At 37.9% G+C, this 20,866-nt stretch overlaps 2 long non-coding RNA genes and 1 pseudogene across 2 annotated transcripts in view; 2 read left to right on the top strand and 1 right to left on the bottom strand.

The window, feature by feature from the left end:
- LOC140230108 (uncharacterized) overlaps nt 1-654 on the bottom strand; it is an 11,794-nt pseudogene extending 11,140 nt beyond the window's left edge.
- LOC140230282 (uncharacterized) overlaps nt 1-3,192 on the top strand; it is a 19,242-nt gene extending 16,050 nt beyond the window's left edge. Inside the window, exon 3 of the long non-coding RNA XR_011901379.1 lies at nt 3,170-3,192. This is a non-coding gene — a long non-coding RNA (uncharacterized lncRNA). The remainder of the gene's footprint in view (nt 1-3,169) is intronic.
- LOC140230283 (uncharacterized) lies at nt 3,184-20,866 on the top strand. The gene is made up of 3 exons (XR_011901380.1): nt 3,184-3,229; nt 19,876-19,980; nt 20,619-20,866. It is a non-coding gene; the product is annotated as an uncharacterized lncRNA (long non-coding RNA).

Here is a 20,866-nt window from a genome sequence, read left to right as displayed (position 1 = left end):
TTTTGTTTTAATCAAATCCACTTTTCTGGGGATTTTAACAGAAAGAAACATGAATTTATGCCACTAAAGCAGGCACTCTTGTCTTCATTTTGGGAACCTGGTACTGTATACCAGGTTCCCGTATTGCTCCCACGGGAACCTGGGCCCCGTTTTATCAAAAGATAAATTTAACGTTAAGTCAAGATAATCTATGATTAACCTCTCAAATCAACTCTAAGTCCACTTAATCTATGATTAACTTCCAAATCAACTTGGAATCCGTTTTATCAAGAGACTCAGATTTGGAATCCACTTTAACTTTCTCCCAAATCAACATACAAGTTTTCTCAACCGCTCCAAATCCATGATAACTTTATAGTTGATGAAATATTAACTCTAACTAGAGACAGTCTAGGTAGACTCAATTGTAAGGCAATAAAGAAGAAAGACGACTGTCACACGTTCCTAGACTAAATGAGGTGTTGTCACAAATGTTTGTCTGTTAACTGCTCACTTTCTGTAACATTAGTTGCGTTTCTTTCATGTAATTATGGTCCTTTCCTAGCATGAAATTCACGATCGACACCATTGCTTACGCGACTGCTGCACGCGACACCCTAGACAGGCAGTCTCAATCCCACCCTGCGCGCCCGGCTCCTCGGCCCGCCCGCCCATCAAGCCATCGCCAGCAAGGTCAATACTAGTAACCGAGTAGCCTAAATAGAACCGCGTCTGTATGCAAAGCATATCTTGCCAAATAACCTATATGCGAGGAAACCAGTGATTTCTGACGTGCCTAGGCCTACGTAGAGCTGGTTCGTCAATAGATTCTAATAAAGAGTTTAGTAGGCCTAGACCTTCTATACAGAAAATAAAGAGTTTAAGACTATAGCACCGAGTACGACAGTAACCAGTGATTTGATAGGCCTAACGTAACGTTGTCGTTTAGGCCTAGGCTAAGTAACGTTACAGCGAGTTGTTTGTACTTACCGTAACACTGCAGACTAGAGTTGCTACTAGGTCTAGAATTTCGACATGTCGACTGGCGATCTATTCCTTACAAAGCCGATCTGCGCCGTAGAGGTAAAAACAAGCTACTGTAGTCACCACACTCTCACTATCCTACACACACAAGACAGACTTGAAACAATGCATATAAACGACCAGTCTTCACCTTGGACAGTCGGTTATACTGTACGTTTAAACGCCATGCCAATGAATACTGTTATAACGTTAGATTTACTGAGATCCTAGATCCTACGTAGTGTGCGAGGTCTTTACGGTACGCGCGTACGCAGATTTTCGTTGAGCTCGAGATGTGCTAGATCTATCGACCTACTCTCTTCAATACAACGCAAAACGGCGTATTTTGCGGTTCTGTTGCAAACATACTTCTAATTCAGCGGCTGTAGCGCTAATAATACGCGTCGCGCTAGCAGGCTATGCTTCCGTGGCCATGGCAAACAATCATGTTTTTGTTGTTTGTTTTGCTTAATGTATTGTATTGTTTTTAAGCAGACAGTACCGGTAACCAGCCTCGTCCTGTATTTTTTGTTTTTACTAAATCAATAATTAAGTCACGGTGATGAGCTATAAGTATAATCGACTATTAAGTCTCTTCGTAAAACGGAAACTTACAGTTGATTTAAAGTAATACCGGACTTCAAGTTGGATTTCACAATCAACGCTAACTTTATCTTGATAAAACGGGGCCCAGGTTCCCGTAAGGAACGGAATAACTTTTGAAAGGATTACGCTACTGCTTTGAAAGTTGGCAACAATTATGAAAAGAATGTGTTAATAAGGCACGATCAACCTCAGTGTAATCTGATAATCCCTTCATTGTTGTTACTCTGGTGGTTTACGACCTTTTTTTTTTTTTCTTTGGTCCCATTCGTCGCATACCCAGCACGGATTTGTAATGATTTAATTTAGCGCTTGAACAGACACTGGACTTTAGAGCCTCTTTTCTCAGCTGACAATTTCCCTGAGTGTGTGATTTCTTTCCAATATTTAGATCCATTTGATTTGAACTATACATCATTTTAAAACTTAAAGCCTGCTCTTTCAGAATATGCTCTTAACTAAAATGTCATGTCTGGGGCTTTCTGTTCGTTTTGTGATGCAGGGTAAAATACACATACCCTGCATCATAAAACAAAACAAAACAAAACAAAAATCGCCAGACATGGATTTTATAGTTAAGGGCAGAGTAAACATCAGACTGTAACCTTTAAAATAATGTATAAATCAATTCAAATTAACTCCTCTAACCTATTTAAATACTGGAAAGTAAACACACACATTGGAAAAGTGTGAACTAAGAAAAGAGGCTCTGAAGTACACGGTCTAGTCAAGTGCTTAATCTTTACCAAGCCGCGATGAAATGGACAAAACACAGGATGTAAACCACCTGAGCAACATCAATAAAGGGATTATCAAATTAAGTTGAAATTGGGCACGCTGTATGAACACATCGTATCCATGATCAATGGAAACTTTCAAAGCAGTAGTGTTTTCCATTCAAAATTTATTAGACTTGAAAGTGAAGAGTGTGCAAAGGATTTCAAGAAGTGAAAAGGGGCCTCAAAGCTGATCACTCTATACTCTCAACCCAAAAAGGGTTGTAGAAAAAAATGAAGAGTTTGTTCGCAAAAACCGATAAGTCCATTTTTGAAGATTTTGATGTACGGTCTCTGTCATAAAGAACAAAATAATATCTTTTAAATGATATATTGGTCAATGCATATAAAGGTACATTTTTGAAGTTACGGTCAAAAGAAGCGAAAATTTTCTTATTATTCTCTTTATTTTTCTTGACCTTTAATCACAAATATCTCCATTTGGCAAATATGGACTTATCGGTTTTTACGAACAAACTCTTCAAATGCTGGAAAAAAAAATATCCCCATTTATGTTATAATCCTAAACTAAAGAATACTGTAGAGGAAAGATAGCTCTTTTAGATAATATGAAAGACTCAACATTTACGCTATTGACCCATTCCACCTTTTTGGAGTCCTCACGTAAGATCAAGGGCTGCGGCTTTATGTTTCTTTTGTGATGCACGGTCGCATATTATATGCACACATGTACACATGACATGGTTGGGATGGTGTATGGCTGTTGGTGTACAGAGACGATGTCAGGATTCAACGTCATGTCATTCTTATTAAACCCTTTACACCAGACCTTTCCACGGCAACTTTACCTACTGAGACTACGCCTACCATGGAGTGTCCACTTGATCGTAAGTTAAAAAAAAAAAATAAACCAAACATATCTTCTTAACTTTTCATTTCATAAAAAACTCTAGGATCAATTTCTTACAGAAAACATTGACTGATTCTTATCGGAGTATGTTTTTTTTTTTTTTTTCCTTGACAGGTTTATTTATTCATATAACATCTCGTAGCCCAAGGTCTAAATTGCGTATAATATTACATAACATGTATAGATACAAATTCACACATTCAGACAGTTACAGAATAAAGCATGTACACATGTGATAGAAATGAGTGGGAACATATCTTATTTACACAATTCAATAAGTTGAGCATTATCCGATACATATATCATGCGAGTTCAGAACATATTCCACATTTGTCAAAACAAGCAGAACTATATAACAAATACTGTGACGACTGGTTTGCCTCTACTCCTAAAACTACAAAACATCATGCACAAGACATCAGGTTTGCATCACTGATAATAACCATAACATAACCAAATTTCATTCTAATGACTACATTATCCCATGACACATATACCCAAGCACATTCACCCGACACCTACAAAACCCACTGACCCACATTCTTCTTTAAACTTCATTCAAGCAACAAAATCAAATACACAGAATAGTTTCTGTAACTGTCCAAAAATATATATATAAAATCATATTTCTCTATTAAGAATTGCAGAGATATGGGAGTGATTCTCAAAGTAAGTATCAATACGGAAGAGATGTGGAGTAGAAATACAAGAGGAATAGAGGGAGAAGGTGAGATAAAGATAGGAATAAGTAGATATGTGTATACAATACATATACAGATATACACAATACACACAAATACACGGCCATTTGCATGTACACACATTTATACGAACCCTTGTATTGGGCGGGCGCAGAGTTAAAGAAATAACATATTAATGTACTGCTTACCTTTCTTGGTAAAATACTTATAAACCCCACACATTTTAAATATATATTGGAAAAAATAGAAAGATACTCGGTAATGAGCGCAACATAATCAGAAAGAGGGTCCCATCAAAATAATAACATTAACAGTAAAAGCTTTCGCCTGCCGGAGCAGGTAGGAAGGACAAGGCACGTTGGATTAAAAAAAAAAATGGTCTAGCAAATATTTCGATGTGGATAATACAAACATACATGTATACACATACATACATACACAGACATGTGCATGTACACCCATAAATACAGACATTTGTATGGGGGTGCAAAATGAAAAAAAGTGACACATTTATAACCCATTTAACTTTCACAATAATACATACATACGTACATATAGTGTACCGCACATATAAAAATTACAAAGCTTAAGAGATACAGCAACGTGATAGGGAAGGTGGCTCCATAAAAATAATAACAAAGTCAATGAAGGCTTCCACCTGGTAGAGCGAATTGGAAGAAGAGGGTATAGTGGGTAAATGAGGGGTCTAGTAAAGAAAGAGAGGGGAAAGGAGAGACAAAGAAATGAATATGTGAATGTGTATAATCATATTATACATACATACAGTAGGTATACATTTATGCAAACACAACTATATTCATGTACAACCTTTACTCAGAAGTCCAATAGTGACGTAATTATGAAAGTTTTCCATTAAAAAAAAATGCATGATGAAACTCATTTGTATTATGTAATCGGGTAATAATATAAAATTTATGACCCTGATAACCTTTCCTGAACAGGAAAGGGGGAGCTTAAAAGGAGAGAAAGAAGTAAAAGGCTGACACACAGAGAGAGAAAAAAAAAAAACTGTAAGGAATGAGTATGAGGGGCGTGTCATCGTTCTGACCAGACAGAGACTTGTCAGTCATCTTAACCCGGGATAACAATTCAAAATAATTTACATTGATTTAGAATTCAAAAGCCTTGTGAGGTAAGGAATTGCACTATTCTCAAAACGCCTAGTGCGACATATTTTTTTTTCCATGTAGCGCTTTGTGTGTCTGAGTTTTCGAGAGAACGCATTCAGCACAAACCATTCTGGAAGTACACAGAGTTTGCCGTTTTCTGCGCAAATGTCATAGACAACTCCTCGCGTCTCACTTCTAGACTGGAGATTTTTGGCTGTTTACAGTGCTAGGTACCTCGTAGTTGCAGTGCGGTAGAATGGTCCTCAGTGCCCGCTTCTGGGCCCGTTCAAGTAGAGCTGCCTGCGCGACCGTGAGACCTGAGCGCCACACTGGGCATGCGTATTCTAGAAGCGGTCGAATGATCCCAGCATGCACAGACACAAGATCATCAGTAGGCATGTTGAATGGTTTCAACATTCGGAGCATATACATGCGACGGTTTACCCACGATACCATGGTACGAATATGACATTCCCATTTCACTTTGTATCATGACGCCTAGGCGCTACACTGACGCGAATTCGTTCATCACTTCGTTGCAAAGTGTAAAATCGAAATCTGGGAGGCCTCGTTTCCCGAAGGGTATAGCTTCATGACACTGCACTTTTTGAGGTTGAGCATCACACGATTGTTGTCACACCAATCTTCCAACGAAGTGAGGACATCCTGTATACGGTTGTTTGGGTTGCAACGGCGATTAGAGCACAGGGTGAGCGACATGTCATCTACGTACTTCTATCTGCTGTAAAGATCACCACACAACGCGTCATTCATCAGAGCGAGGAACAATGCAGGAGCCAGACAAGTACCCTATGAGACACCCGCTGTGACAGGTTGCCAGGGTGACAACGCTCCTTGGTATCGGACACGACATCTACGTCTAGTGAGGAACTCACAGATCAATATAATTATCGATGGGGATAGCTGTAAGTCTATGAGTTTCCTCACCAGGATTGTATGGTCGACCGGATCAAATTCGCGGCTGAAATCGGTTGACACAACAGTAATCTCTTGGCCGGCGGTCTCCATGTTCCCGCAGAGGAAGTCCATCAGGTCAGCCAGGCAATGAGTAGTAGAATGTCCAGTAGGGTGCCCCGTATTGCTTTGGGTCAAGATGACGAGATAACTCTGACATAACGCGTCTGTAGACGAACAGCTCAAGGACTTTTTGCAAAGTGGTTAGTTGGAGAAATAGGGCGTAGTTTGTCTACAGGTGCTGGTGATTGTTCTTCAGGAACTGGGTAAACAATTGCATCCTTCCATTGCTGTGGAACGAAACAGCTTTCATATGACGAGTTCAGCACTTCGCACAATGGTTCAGGTAGTTCAACTGAAAAAATCCGAATAATCCGAGCGAAGATATCTGCCCCCCCCCCCCCCACCACGCAAAAAAAAAAACAGTAACTGACATTTCTATGAATGTTTACTTTTTTGCAAAAATGAATAGTTTACCCACATGCTCTTCAATGTTAATAGGTCAGTTTCGCAAAAAAAAAAAAAAATGAAAGTGACCAAAAATGCAATTTTTCACTTTTGCAAAAAGCAGTAACTGCATCCAGTTGATTCAACTTTGCAAGTTTCCCCACGGAAGAAAGCAGTAACTAACAAAACCCACGGAAGACAGCAGTAATTAACAATTTAGTCTAATCATTCAGACTCTGTATAGTACTTCCTGTATATTTTTTCCCTAATAACGTTTATTTTTTTTTCTATTTTTTTAAACAATATAAACAGCAGTTTCTTCCATGATTTAGGGGAATAGATGTAACTTGACTCTGCCCGCAGGGAATCATATGACAAGTTGTAGAAAAAAGTTTCTTTCTGGAGACTAGCAAACCTGGCAGGCTCAGCGCGCTCAGAGTGCAGAATACGCGTGCAGCTAGCTAGCTGCATAATAAATTCTGCAGCATACAGTACCAGTCTAGCTAACACTGCATCGCATCACACAGTCATCAATTGCACAGTATGCAGGTCTGCTGCAGTCTGAGCTAGCGAACCATGCAGTCACACAGTTTCTGCGGTCCAGGCATGCCTGCAAATCTATCATAAATTGCAGAGGAAAAGTCATGGTAGCCATGGCTTTGGCCAGAACCAGAAATTCTAGGTGAGCTGAAAATATATTGAAGGGAGATGAGCACTAGTATTATACACTAACGTTAGTCTAACGTTAGATGTAGGCCCTAAAGTTAGGTCTACCGCGTACCAGATCTAACGTTACAGAGTAGTGTTAACTGTTTTTAGACAAAATGTCAGTCTTTTCTAGGCCAAATCTAACGTTAGATCTAGGTCTAGCACTAACATTGGGCATAGATCTGTAGTCTAGCTTAAGTGTAACGTCAGAGTTCGACTAGGATCTAAGACGAAGAGACTTGGAGTGGTATTCTGAAATCCTTCCTAGGAAGAAATTTCTTCCCAAGTCAGGATTTTTTCCTAAGTGGTATTTTGAAAATCTTCCTAAGTTTCATCCTAAGTACACTAAAGAAAAAACTTAGGAAGGGGCGGGAATATGCAAATTTCCTACTTAGGAAGAAGTTGGTATTCTAGAATGCACTAAGGAAAGAATTTTAGGAAATATTTAGGAAAGCTCCACCCCTGTCCTAAGTACGTTGTTAAGAATAGCAAAATGCAAGCATCATGATAGGCGCTCTTGTCAGTCATTGCGCGCACATGTACTTTGATGTGGGAAATGAGCGTGAGAAAGGGGACATGCCGCGCACTTGTGTATTTGACCCTACGTCATAGTAATGTACGATTGTCATTGGTTACTTCCTTATGATACGGCATTTCGTATTGGTTTAGGAAAGGACGTGGGCGGGAATAAGGATGGCCTAATTTGCATTAAGAAGTGCCTAGGAAGAAATTTCAGAATACCAATTTTGTCTTTCCTAGGCACTTCCTAAGTTTCTGACTTAGGAAGAAACTTAGGAAGAAACTTAGGAAGATTTTCAGAATACTACCCTTGATACTTTATTGTCTAACGACTTAGTAACGTTACTAGTCCAGCAGGGTCATGTGACAGGGGCCAGGCCGGGCACTTCAAAGTTCAACTTCAATTACCTTATTGTTACACAGAATGCCATTCAATCGACAAGACCTAGTCTAGGTCTAACGTTAGGTCCTAGATTTAATAGATCTAGACTAACCAGAAAGTAGAAGAACTAATAAAAGCTGGTGGTGGTAACAATTCTCCTCCATGGTCATGTGACATGTGCAGTTACTGCTTTTTTTTTCATGGGGAAAACAGCAGACTCCTGGCCGTCTGCAGTTACTGCTTTTTTTCCGTGGGGAAACTACCCAGAATCAAGGGTGACTCACCGCAGTAACTACATTTTCCTAAATAACATTTAAAAAATAACGGAAACATGATTTCTTTTCCTAGGTATTGTTACCCAACTAGGTATGGTGCATAATCGTACCACAAAATTATTTTTGAATGTTTCTGTGTTTTTAAAGAATCTGCAAAAAAACACAAATCGCATTTATCTCAGCTCAGCAGCTATACAGTTACTGCTTTCTTCCGTGTGTGTGTGTGTGGGGGGGGGGGCAGATATCGTCTGGCCACATGATTGGCCAGGTTTGATTCGCTTCAATTCCCTTTCAACTTTGAACTGGACAGGTCAAGCTCGGGCATATATCGTCAGCGATATTTGCAAAGTGGCAGTTGACGGCATCGGCTATCCCGGCTTTGTCCGAGGATGAGATGCCCGGCACCATTATGGTAGCCTCCTTCTTCTCTTGGGAGGTCATTACTTTCAGAAATCTGTACCAGTCAGACGGGTTGTCGCGTTTTAGGTTCTGTACGCGATCGCGATAAAAGATCACGTTGGCGCTCACGATTCCCAGTTGGACTTTGTTGCCTAGTTTTCTCCACTCGTTCTTGTTCTTCTGGAAGGCAACTTCTCCCCCCTGTATCAGTGATTTCACGAGTGGAGTAATTCATGGCTTGTCCCTCCCATGCAGTTTGACAATTTTTCTGAACATACTCTTTTTTATGCTTTACAATTCCTTAATCCTACCATATATTATGTATTCTAATCTAGTGTGGGCTACAAGTTCAAAAACTAAACTCAACTCTATTTATTTATTACAAAAGAAAGCCGTTCGCATCTATACTGGATCACCATACTTAGCCCACACCAGTTTACTTTTTTATCAGTTAAAGACACTGAATATATTTGATGTAAATACCTTTCATTCTTTGCTTTTTATGTTTAAGTATTTGAACAACTTACTTCCAAACATTTTTCTCGATTTCTTTAAACTGAATTATACCGTTCATTCATATCTAACTCGTAATTCGCAAAATGTTCATTTAGTAAATCCCAAATTATCAATTGTACAAAAATCTATAAGACATAATGGACCAAATCTTTGGAACACACTCCCAGATTATGTTAAATCATGTAAAACTTTATATTCTTTCAAGGCTAGATTGAAAACTACAAAACTGTGAGATTACAATCTATGAATATAGCATGTGAATATACAGTATATATATATATATATATATATATATATATATATATATATATATATATTGTTTGATCACATTTCTTTTCCTGTGAATTGGATTTAAAACTACAATAATTATACACAATGTTTCTTTGTCTATCATTTCATTTCATTCCCATTATCTTCAGCATCACCACCATCACTTTCATCTTCATTATCACATTTTTCCTTATCATTGCCCTGTCATCCTCATCATACATCATCATCATCATCATCATCATATTTCGCTTTACTCTTATTCGTATATATGCACTAGGAATATAAAAAACAAAATGTATTTACAGTGTCTTATATTTTGTAGTATTTCTTCCATTCCACAAACATTTTTTTTTGTGTGTGTGTGTGTGTATTATGTAGATAGGTCCCTGGGCTGCCACGTGCTCAAGCTTTTGCTTATAGTGGCAGTCCTTCTTCCGCATAATTTCTCAGATAATTATTTCGGAAATTTGGTAATACGAGTTATATTTTGTTAATGAAATTAATCTACACATCGATTTTTCTTCTTTGAATCATGTACATTGTAATCTGCTTAGTGATATTCCATGTGATATTATTGAAAAGAATCTTGATTTATGTATGGAATTGTGCTCGAAGAAAAATAAATCAAACAAACAAACACATTTTGGTTGGAAAGTAGTAAATTAATCCTTGAGTAGGGGTTCTCATAAAATGCATCACATTTCTGTTGTGTATCAATACATTTAGCTACATTTACCCAATCTTGGTGCGCAAATCATGTTCCGAATACTCGAATGGAGGAGTCTTTCATAGGTTTGGAAATCTGGTCAACCGCTTCGTGACAGCATTAGTCTGAGTGGCGAAAGGTGACCTAGGGGGTGTTGCAAGAAAGTCGAGTTGTGATTTATTGCGAATATCTATTGCAACTTTGCAATAGATAGATCTGTTGCAACTTGCAATCAATTGCAAGTTGCTGTTGCAAGAAGGGAGCTTGCAATTAATTGCAAGATGCAATTAATTGCAAGCTCCCTTGCTGTATTTTGTATTTATAAAAGCGACTGTCAAGACAAGCCTAGCCAATTTGTCCATTTTTCAATGCATTTTGTATGCATACTCCATATAGCTCAATGTGCTGTGTCTCTCCTGTGGTGGAGGTTTGCTGTGCGATCGTTGGGGATTCGAAACAGAGTAAGTTACACAGATTGTCGATTTTGATCCCATTATTTACTCATTTGTCTTGTATTTAAAAGAGCTAGTTCCTTAGACTTATTCTAATAAAAATTTTCTTAAAAAAAGGGAAAATGTGTTTCCTATAACTGACAGAGTTGTGGCCGTCGCGACCACTCATTGGGCACACAGTACATCAATTATAGTCCCACACATAGCTTTTTGTGTTAGCATTTTTTTCTTGCATTGGCAAGCTCCTTTTTTTTTTTTCTGCTGCCAGGGCTCTATGTCTATAGGCCAGCTGAAAAAAAAAAAGTCGATGTCAACTAGACTTTCTGAAATTACTCTATAAAAGTGTGAAAGTTCATTATCCAAATCCGCTACTTTCAAGCAGGATTATGAGCTATCAGTAGAGTGCTGGTGAATGCAATGGCGATGAATAGGTGCTAGGCCTACGCTACGCTTTACAGTACGCAATTTACGTAGCCTATAGTCTACTCAACACTGTATACTCTTCGTCTCTATGACTAGACTATAGTGGTAGGCCTACCATATAGATTTTACATAGCCTAGGCCTACCCCCTTGGCGTCATTCCCCTCCTGTACATATAGACTATAGCTATTTTGCAGTGATATTGTCCATGTGACGCGAAAGCTTGCTGAATTTTTGAATTGATGTGTAAATTTACTCTTAATACTCGATTAGACTGGCCTCTAGATGTGGTCTAGGCCTATAGTCTGTAGGCCTATTTGTAATTTGGGCTAGTTTCTAGACCTAGCTAGGGGTTGAGATCTAGGTAGAGGTTCTAGTAGAAGTTCTACTTTTGCAGGTCTGAGTAAAGAAAGTTCAGAGTTGGCCCCAGGGTACGTGCTCCACGATTTCACCATTTCAGTCCAACGCCCAAATGGTGTAATAGAACTAATCAACCGTATCAACCGTACCAGCAACCCCAACACAGACGTGTCGTTATTGATATTGGTGTAGGCCTTCAGCGCCCTGGGGTTAGTCTAACACCTTCTTTGAGCAGGGAGGTGGAATCAAAGAGGTTGGAGAACTTCTTTGGGTGGAATAGACCTTGCTCTTTTAGGTGGTTCTGTTCTGGAATTTGGTTGGACGGATCAATTGAAATCTTGCAATTTAGTGTTGACTTGCTGGATCAATAAAAAGCTAGGATTTAAAACGAACAAGGGCCAAGTGCATCTGTTTGGGTAACTATACGTAGTATACACAGCCCAGGGCCCCAGTCGCTGTACTTCGCACCTCATCTGGTTGGGCTACTGTTTTTTTTTTTTTTTTATTTGTTTTTTCTTTTTTTGGTGTGTGTGTGTGTTTTTGTTTTGTTTTGTTTTTGTTTTTTGTTTTTTTGTTTGTTTGTTTGTTGTTTGTTTGTTTGTTTTTTTGGGGGGGGGGGATTGAACCATATCTATAGCAAGTAGGCCCACCTACAATACAAGTAATCAGAGTTGCAATGATAGTACTGTATTGTAAGTGTATCAAATAGTGCCAGTAAAACTTTAAGTTTTGTAATACAGTGTGTAAATATAGGTCTATTATAGTCACCAAGGCTGAAATTTCAGACAAGAAGCGTACGGATAAGATCAGCAAACTGACTGTAGGATATTCAAGCAGAAATATTTACATGTGTCAGTGCTTTTGTTGAAAACAAGTGGTTGAAGGGGTATGAAAGCTACCCAGGCCTGAAATTCAAGTGATTTACTTGATGGAGTCATTATGAGTACAACAATTCTTTATGCTCTTTTTGTTTTAGGAAAGAACAAATAGGCCTTGTTAGAATGCATTTAAACAAATGGTATTTATGGACACTTACCAATTTGATACCAGAATTTGCATAGTACTCTACTACTTACAAGGTGTGTGCCACCCTATATAGTGTAGTTGTATGTAACCCCGTAGGCCTACCCAAGCCCCAAGTCACAGTGACCTCCGGATTTGGGAGATGAGGAAACATAGTTGAGAGAGCTTGCAATAGGCAGGACACATCAGAGCCTAATGGATATGTGGTTTGCAATGTATATACAGCACTAAAAATATTGTTTTATGTCTGCATATGAATATGAGTAGGGGCTGATGGATTGATGGGCAGTCAACAGTCAACCGTGCCTAAGTCGATTTAATTTGGACTAAAGAAATAGATTCTGCTTCAAGAAAATTCAGTTTATGAGGATAAAGATTAATAGAATATAAAGAGAAGAGGATGTAAAAAGACCGTAAACTTTGGTAATTATTTGACTTTAATATGCAAGGTGCATGACTGTATAGAGGAATGATTTGTTACAGAAGGGAGGATATAAAAGCAGTTCAAAGAGTGTTCCAACATGTATTGTAATATCAAGAACAAAGTGCCTGCTTCTAAACATCAATGTCCATTTTGTTCCTACATTGTTTGGTTGTAATTTTGCTCATTGCTCTTTTGTACTTCTGCACAATGAGACAATTGTATCTGTTCTATCAACAGGGAAAGGAAGAAAAAGAGGAGAAAAACCATGTTTCTTCAAGACCGTCACTCACACCAGCATGAGAATTCCAGCCAGTGCACACAGACAGTAAGTGAACATTGTACATTGCACGATAATTTCTAGTTAAGAGAGAGAATGAAATGTGTAGAACCTCTCAGCTTGAAATGTGAATGGATTGATTTGTTGGAATCTGTCATTATTGTTTTAGGTTAAATTCTGATGCGATGTCTCATTTGAGGATGCTTGTACAATGACTTCATCCTACTGAAAAAGAAAATGTACACCATGGCATAGTAATGAGTAAAGAAGACTTCGCGGCAGTTCATACAAGATTATAAGCAAAAATGATGCATTGAAATCTACATAACACAAATCTACTCATAATGAAAGGAATGTTTTGTACAGCACTGGCTTGTATTATGTTTGATAAAGAGTTAAGACATTCAAATCTCTTCATCATGCCCTCTGAAAACTGAAAATGCTCTACATATCCTGACTGTAGTATTCAGGCCTTCATGATTCAGGTACATTGTGTTATTTTGGCTCTTGAAGTTGCATGTAATACATGTTTGTTTTTTTTTTTCAGTATATTACTGATTGTTTGAAATTCCCCTCATTTTCAAATGAAAATGTTGGCGCCATCGTACCTTTACACAAAACGCCTTTTGGATGTCCATAGATTGACTTTGTGAGTGCAGTGTTTCCATTTTTATTTCCCATTTCTTATTTCTTCAATATTTCTTGTGTCATGTAGAGGTATAACTTCTGTGAGTCAATGAAAATGGCAGCTGAGGGCAGACAGGCCAAACTTGATGTCAGGAGACGGTATACACTGCAAAGGATAGCAGCTCGCTGTCAACAATGAGGAAAAGTGCGAACAAAACAAGGCAGTGATTTTTTTAAAGACATTTCATCAGGCGAGGTCATCACTCTTAGAAAACAAGGGACACACGAAGCACGCAGTGTTTCAGAGTGCATGGGTAGTAATTTCTCGGCTGCATCACATGCATCCAAGTGTGCTAGCTACAATAAAAGCACGTTGTGCTTTTCAAAGATATTGAAGAGTCTTCTGGGTATTTCGACCCTGTCACTTATTCTGTGCGAGTCATTTATTCTGCAGTATTAGCACTGATAATGGGACACATCATCATCCTTTTACTGAACCAGTGTTCAAGAAGTTATGTGTAACATCCAAAACCCTCCACGTAGAGATTGGCAGAAAACATATTGCAGAGCCCTGTTTTGTTCTTTTCCATGAGAAGAAATGTTTAGTCCATGATGTGAGTATGCGTATATGCAGGGAGGCGACTCTCACCTCCGCTCCCTGGTATATGTATATACACTGTAAAGCACCACAGTTTGAGTTTCTAGAGAGTTGTGGGAAAATTATAACTTAAATATACAAGAATAATCTGGTCATGTACATCATGTCTATGACATGTTTTACTATATTTTTTTCCTAACCCTGATCCATCATACACTGTAAATACAGCTACAACTGTATTCATTATCTCCAAGGTAACAGTTCACTGGTCCTTGTTTCGTTATTCAAAACACAAAATATGGTTTGTTACTCTAAAGGTTCGTAAGTCTCAGCCGTATTCCTTTCCAGGCTATCAAACCTTTAGAATAAGGAACATTCAAAATAACAAACAGTTGAAATAAAGGACATCTTCGAACTCAAAACCGCCAGGGTATATTGTGAAACATTTCATGTTTCTTGGTGGTGAAAAAGTTCTTTGATAAGTACTGGTTGAAATTATAATGATATTGATCTTGTTTACAGTTGTGTAGCACCACCTGGGGGCAGATGAACCTGTGCTGTGGCAAGATGGCACTGTATTTGATTTCTCAGCAATTGAACCACTTATGTATTGCATTCATGGGTCTTGGAATGGTTCCCACTAGAAGGTTAGAAGGTAGTTACGAGATATGTAGTAAACTATGTTTTCCGACAAGCTGCATCTGTTTCACATTAGCACAAAAGATCAGTAGATACTGCTGTGGGCCAATTTGCAGATTACATAACTAATCAGTTGTACAAAGTTAAATGTATATACAGTGAACACAATGGTGAATCTTTTTTGGTTAATATGCTGTTTCCCAGTTGACATTGTGATATTGTAGCATAATTTGTACACATTTCTAGTGCATTTGCATGCATTTCTTTGGCAAAAAATTAACAGGTCACCATGTCGGAACTTTTTTTTCGCTGCAACATTTGGTTAACATAAACTTAATAAATACATGTTTGTATAAGTAGATCACAGCACAAGTATAAATATGCACGTAAGTTACATGCAAGATAAGCTAACTTTATGCGTGGTTGTCTTGATATTCAGTAATATATTAGTACCTCTATGACCAAGCATGCTTAAAAGATATGCATGAGTGCATGACAGTGGGGAACACACACATGAGTATTCAGCCATAGATGTGGGTTAATTTTGTGCTCAGTTGATGGTATGATTTGGGAGAGATAGGGTTTATGCAATGGGAAGAGAAACTTGGTATAATTCAGATGTGATTGCATGATGTTATCATGAAGATGTTCATGTCATACACTACATATGTATGTGTTCAGTCGTGCTGAACTGCAGAGAAGACATAAGGTATAGAATACAGATTTCAATATGGAGGCTTTGACACATTTAGTGATAGGCCTACATGTCCTTGGAAGAGAGCATGTGAAGTAATCCTATTTATGAGGATAGCTACGGGTAGTTGACTGAAGGGTTTCCAGCAGACTGTCAACCAGTTTGCAATTAAGCATGTTACAAAGAATGTTCATTTAATATATCAGTTTTAAATATAAATGGATCTGATTATTGATTAAAAAAAACATAAAAACAAATAGAAAAATCACAAGCAAGGAGTTAAAGAAAACATTTACTCTTTGTTCACTGTTTTAATGGAGTCAATCACACAGTGGATAGGGAGCTATGTATTGAGCAACATACAAGAAACAAACAATCAGCAGTAATGAATTATTGAACCTAGTAATTATTCCAGTAGTTTAATGTTACATATATCATAATAATATGTAACACTTTGATTTACTCACCCCTTCTCATTCTGTAGGTGTAACTAGTGTTTCATATTGTGAAGAGTGTATACTAAGTACACATGTAATTGGCTCTTCTGTACTCAGCAAGGTGTGCATTCTCATTTACTGCCTTTTCATACTTGTAGTATGCTTTTCTTTTGCACATTTCTCTGTGCTATCATTCATTATAATATGAACATTTCTTTCTATATGAGAGCACGAGAGCAACAAGAAAAGAGGTACAATGTAGGGGTCCTATATATCCGTGAAAGTGCACGCTGTCTTGTTCAGAGAGACAGTGTGTCTTTTGTCTCCATCATGTCTTGTCATCAATTGCCCAGCATCATCTGAAATGGGGCAAATGGGGGGGGGGGGGGGTGAGGAGCAAGCTTAATTTGCGATACTGTACGCGCCATATATTTAACAAGTATATATCAAGACTGAGACAAATTGTGCAAGTAGTTCAATTCATGATTGTGGGGTACAAAGTACTGAATGTAGAAATATATGTTTGCAGATGCACCCTAATGTCAGTGTCAGAGTTGATATTTTTGTGTGTCTTCAAATTCATGGATACATGTAGCAGCTGTCTTGGGAAATTCATGAAGATATATACCTTGCAGAATACTGAGCATATACAGTAGATTAATTTTAGTGTGGTATGGTGTATATCATGTAATGCATCATATTCATACTTTACGTCATTAAAAATGTCATTCTAATGCTTACAGCTGCTTTGATAAATACTTGAAGTGCACCTTTAAAGTACCATCCTGAACTGCGCCAAAATCTCTTCTGAATCTCCTGAAAACTGCAGGTGAATTTAAATCTGCATCTTTAAACTTGAGTTAAGGGTCAAAATGCACTGTTTCCATGACAACAGAATTTCAACTTTACTCTTGTTAAATGTGTCCATCACAAATTTGCACTGACCTTGCTATGTGTTTTTGTGTGTGTGTCTGTCTGTGTGTATACATATGCGTAGTACCTGGTGAGTACCTGGTGAATTTGACTACAGGTACTTTACGTGGAAGTAGTTCATTGAAAAAAGATTTGAAGAAAATATGCAGTAACCATGGCAACACGTCACATACAAGCACAAAGAGTGTCTTCCATAACTACACCTTTGGATCATTACACGCCCTACATACTGAATTTGAAATAAATAAAATAATATTTCGTTCAGCAATGTTTTGGGTAGTTACCATGGCAACGCTTTCCCCGACAGACACACAAAAACATGTCTTGCATATCTACACCTCAATGTCATTATGTACACCAAATTTGAGTTCAGTTGCTTCAAAATAGATTCAGAGGATGACATAAAGGCAAGACATCCCGCCGCCGGAGTCATCCTACTGAGTGACTTCAATAGACTTGATATCTCGCCACTTGTCCTTGGATAACTGCGTCAAGTCGTCAAAAAGCCCACTCATGGACGTCCACACGACAGCATTATGGTCAACACCGCGCCCAAGGGGAAATGATATTTGAGGTTCCTTGTACTACTGATAGATCTTGGTAATGATCTAAGCCAATATAGCGTCTCCACGAGTGGGCTTTTTGACGTTCAAATCTTAAGATTTTCAAGAAAATATGCCGTTACCATGGCAACGACTTGTCGGGTACAAACACAATTAAGTGTGTCTTGCATAATTGCACCTTTAGATCATTATAAATACCAAATTTGAAACGAATTGCTTAAATACTATGAAAGTAGTCAAGTCACTCCACAAGGTTTTTGGACAATTGTGGTTACTATGGCAACACTTTCTCTGACAAACACACACACAAAAAAAAACATGTCTTACACGTCTACACCTCAATGTAATCATGTACTAAAAATTTGAGTTCCATTGCCTTAAAACTCGAAATAGTTTCACCCCACATGATTTTTAACAAGTGATAATGTTTTCAAGCTATCATGTTTCATGGTTCTATAGAATTTCGGGAAAGAAAAAATGTCTAGATATATAAACAAGAAGTATATGTTGGCCCATTTGGATGTACATGGTCTGAGCATTACTTTTTTTTTTTTCCGGCCAATGGGTTGATGAGCAGCAGCTATGATTTGTACTTACTGATGTACTTCTGAAGCATTGTGGGAAAGTGTTTGTGTTTCCACCAATATGTAGGTGAGAGTGCAAATACAGTGATAGATATAGTCAGCAGCAGAAGCTACTGCATATTGTATCCACATCGTCTTTATAAGTGTTTTCGTAGCATCAAATTTTGATGCCGTTATAACATACGACTGTAAATCGAACTTGAATTATTGAAAAAAAAAAAAACAAACTACAAACCATGCACCTTGTATCGGTTTTGCGATTAACTGATGTATTACTTGCAGGGCAATAAAATCAATCTGCGAACATATATATTAAAAGAGAGATATAGAGATTGTTAGGTTTTTTTTTTTTTTTTTTTCATTCGTCACACTCAAGCCAACTCATCATATCATCAATACAGCATATGTTCTATACCATAACATAATGTAAGCTGCCACTGCGAGATGGAGATGTCGTGAGATGCAGGCCAACTACCTACTCTCAACCATGCCCAGCTGTCACATCCTAAGTAATAATGCTTGGCTGATTTTCATATTGTTTTCTTTGTTTGATATAAAATTATAAAGGTACTATACAGACGTAAATCGAGTGGAAAAAGAGCGTGTTCTCCACGGACAATTAAAAATTTACAAATCTTTATTTTGTCAGTTACAGGTGGAACAGCTTGAAAAAAAAAAAACGAAATCGGTGCGGTCATGCGTTTTTTCATTGTATACATTTTCAAATAATTACATATTAACAATAAAACCCTTCATTTCATCACTAACAAATGACACGAAGTTAAATTTTCCTTCAGAATTTAGAATAACACATTGGGGCAATATCGTCGTTTAGGTTTTTCCTTTTTAGGAGAGAGTTACCTTTTAAAAGTAACAACATTACCAGAATTTTAAAAATGGAAAATCCAATCTAAGTTGTTGTTTTTATATATTTCTTTATCCTTGAAAGGCAGTATTAAAAAAAAAAAATGGAGATGAATATAGGACCCTTCTCAAAAACTGGAAACATGAGGATAGAATAGAATGGAAGAATGGGATGCTGTAAATGAGATTACCAAGTGTGAGGTTTATTAAAAATACATTAAAAGCAAACGGTAAAATGTGCTTACCTTAAGCATTAATTTCAAGCTTTTTTTCAAGGTGATCTGTAAGAACGATTTACTTTGATCTCTGAGGAGGTGTAAACCATTTTTTTTTGGGGGGTGGGGCTGGGGCTAGGTGGGTTCACACGCTACAAAGGACGACAGAGTGCGAAAAGATGATTAACACATGACGGATTTTACATCAGTTATTGACGTGTTGGGAACTTCCCATCTTGATGATTCATAATATTATTTAAATTGTCATTTTAGTATGAAGTCCCTCAGAGTGTGACAACACATACGCGCACACGCACACACACACACACACACACACACACACAAACACACATGTTCCATCACTGTATTTGCATTTTATGATGTAAGGTCACACAGGCCTATGGGATATCACAACATCTGTATCAAACCCACGATTGTCTTCTCAAGTCTTCATGACAATAAAAGCTCGACTTTTTTTCTTCAGTTGTGTTTAAAGTGCTTACAGGAGTCTCCGTCGCAGCCTTGGTTTTGTCATGGGTCCTTATAGCATGGTGTTTACTTTCCAAGGAACGGCAACTTGCCATTAATGGTAAGTAATTTAATTAAGCAATGTATTAATGCCCACATGCCACAAACCAATACGGCAACACACTTGCTGATATTTAAGAATGGATTTCAACTGTTTTGAGAAAAAAAAATAATGATGGTTTCAAAAGGAATGTAGAAAAGAGAAAAGATCAAACGGGGAAAAGAGGAGGTGTGGGGAAAAAGCAACAACAAACATCAAAAGTAATAAAACAGTGTATTCCCATTACCCCTATTTGTAATATACGAGACGTACGATATGGTCATTACTCTCAGCAAATTCCTCGTTAAAATTCAAGTAGCTGGAGATATCTACCAGAAAAAAAAAAAATTGTTCTGTTCACTCTTTCTACGAATATCCAAAAACTTGGGTTGTTTTCTGTTCCCAATTTGTTTCTTGCGGTTATCAATTGACCTGTAGAGTGATGTCAGAGAAGTGGACATATTGGTCATTGCGCAGTCGGCACCGATCGAAGCAATGTAATATTTCTAGGCCAAATGAGATCCGTCAAAATCAACGCAAGAAGAATGAAATAGGATAGCATAGGTTTTGCAATCAAGCGTTTTTTTTTTATGTCTTTCACAATGTACTTCCTTCTCTCCGTCTCTGTCACTCTCTTTCTTCCTATCTCTCGTGCTTAGACATGCAAGACTAGCCCTGAAGCGTTTGGCTCAGACGAGCTGAAAGAAAATAAAATAAAACAGACGATTCCTGATCTCCTCTACCCCAATTCAAACTCGATCAACTTCTGTCTTTCCTCTCCACCAACACCACGTTACAACCTTTGACTTCGACCCCAGGCAGTATTGCTGAGTCAGGTGCATCAAAATTCCTATCAAACATAGGTGTGGGCTTTTCATCCTTTAATACTTACCTAGCACATAAAACA

The sequence above is a fragment of the Diadema setosum genome, chromosome 6 (assembly GCF_964275005.1).
Source record: "Diadema setosum chromosome 6, eeDiaSeto1, whole genome shotgun sequence".
Lineage (NCBI taxonomy): Eukaryota > Metazoa > Echinodermata > Echinoidea > Diadematoida > Diadematidae > Diadema > Diadema setosum.
This window is presented reverse-complemented; position numbering and strand designations above follow the sequence as displayed.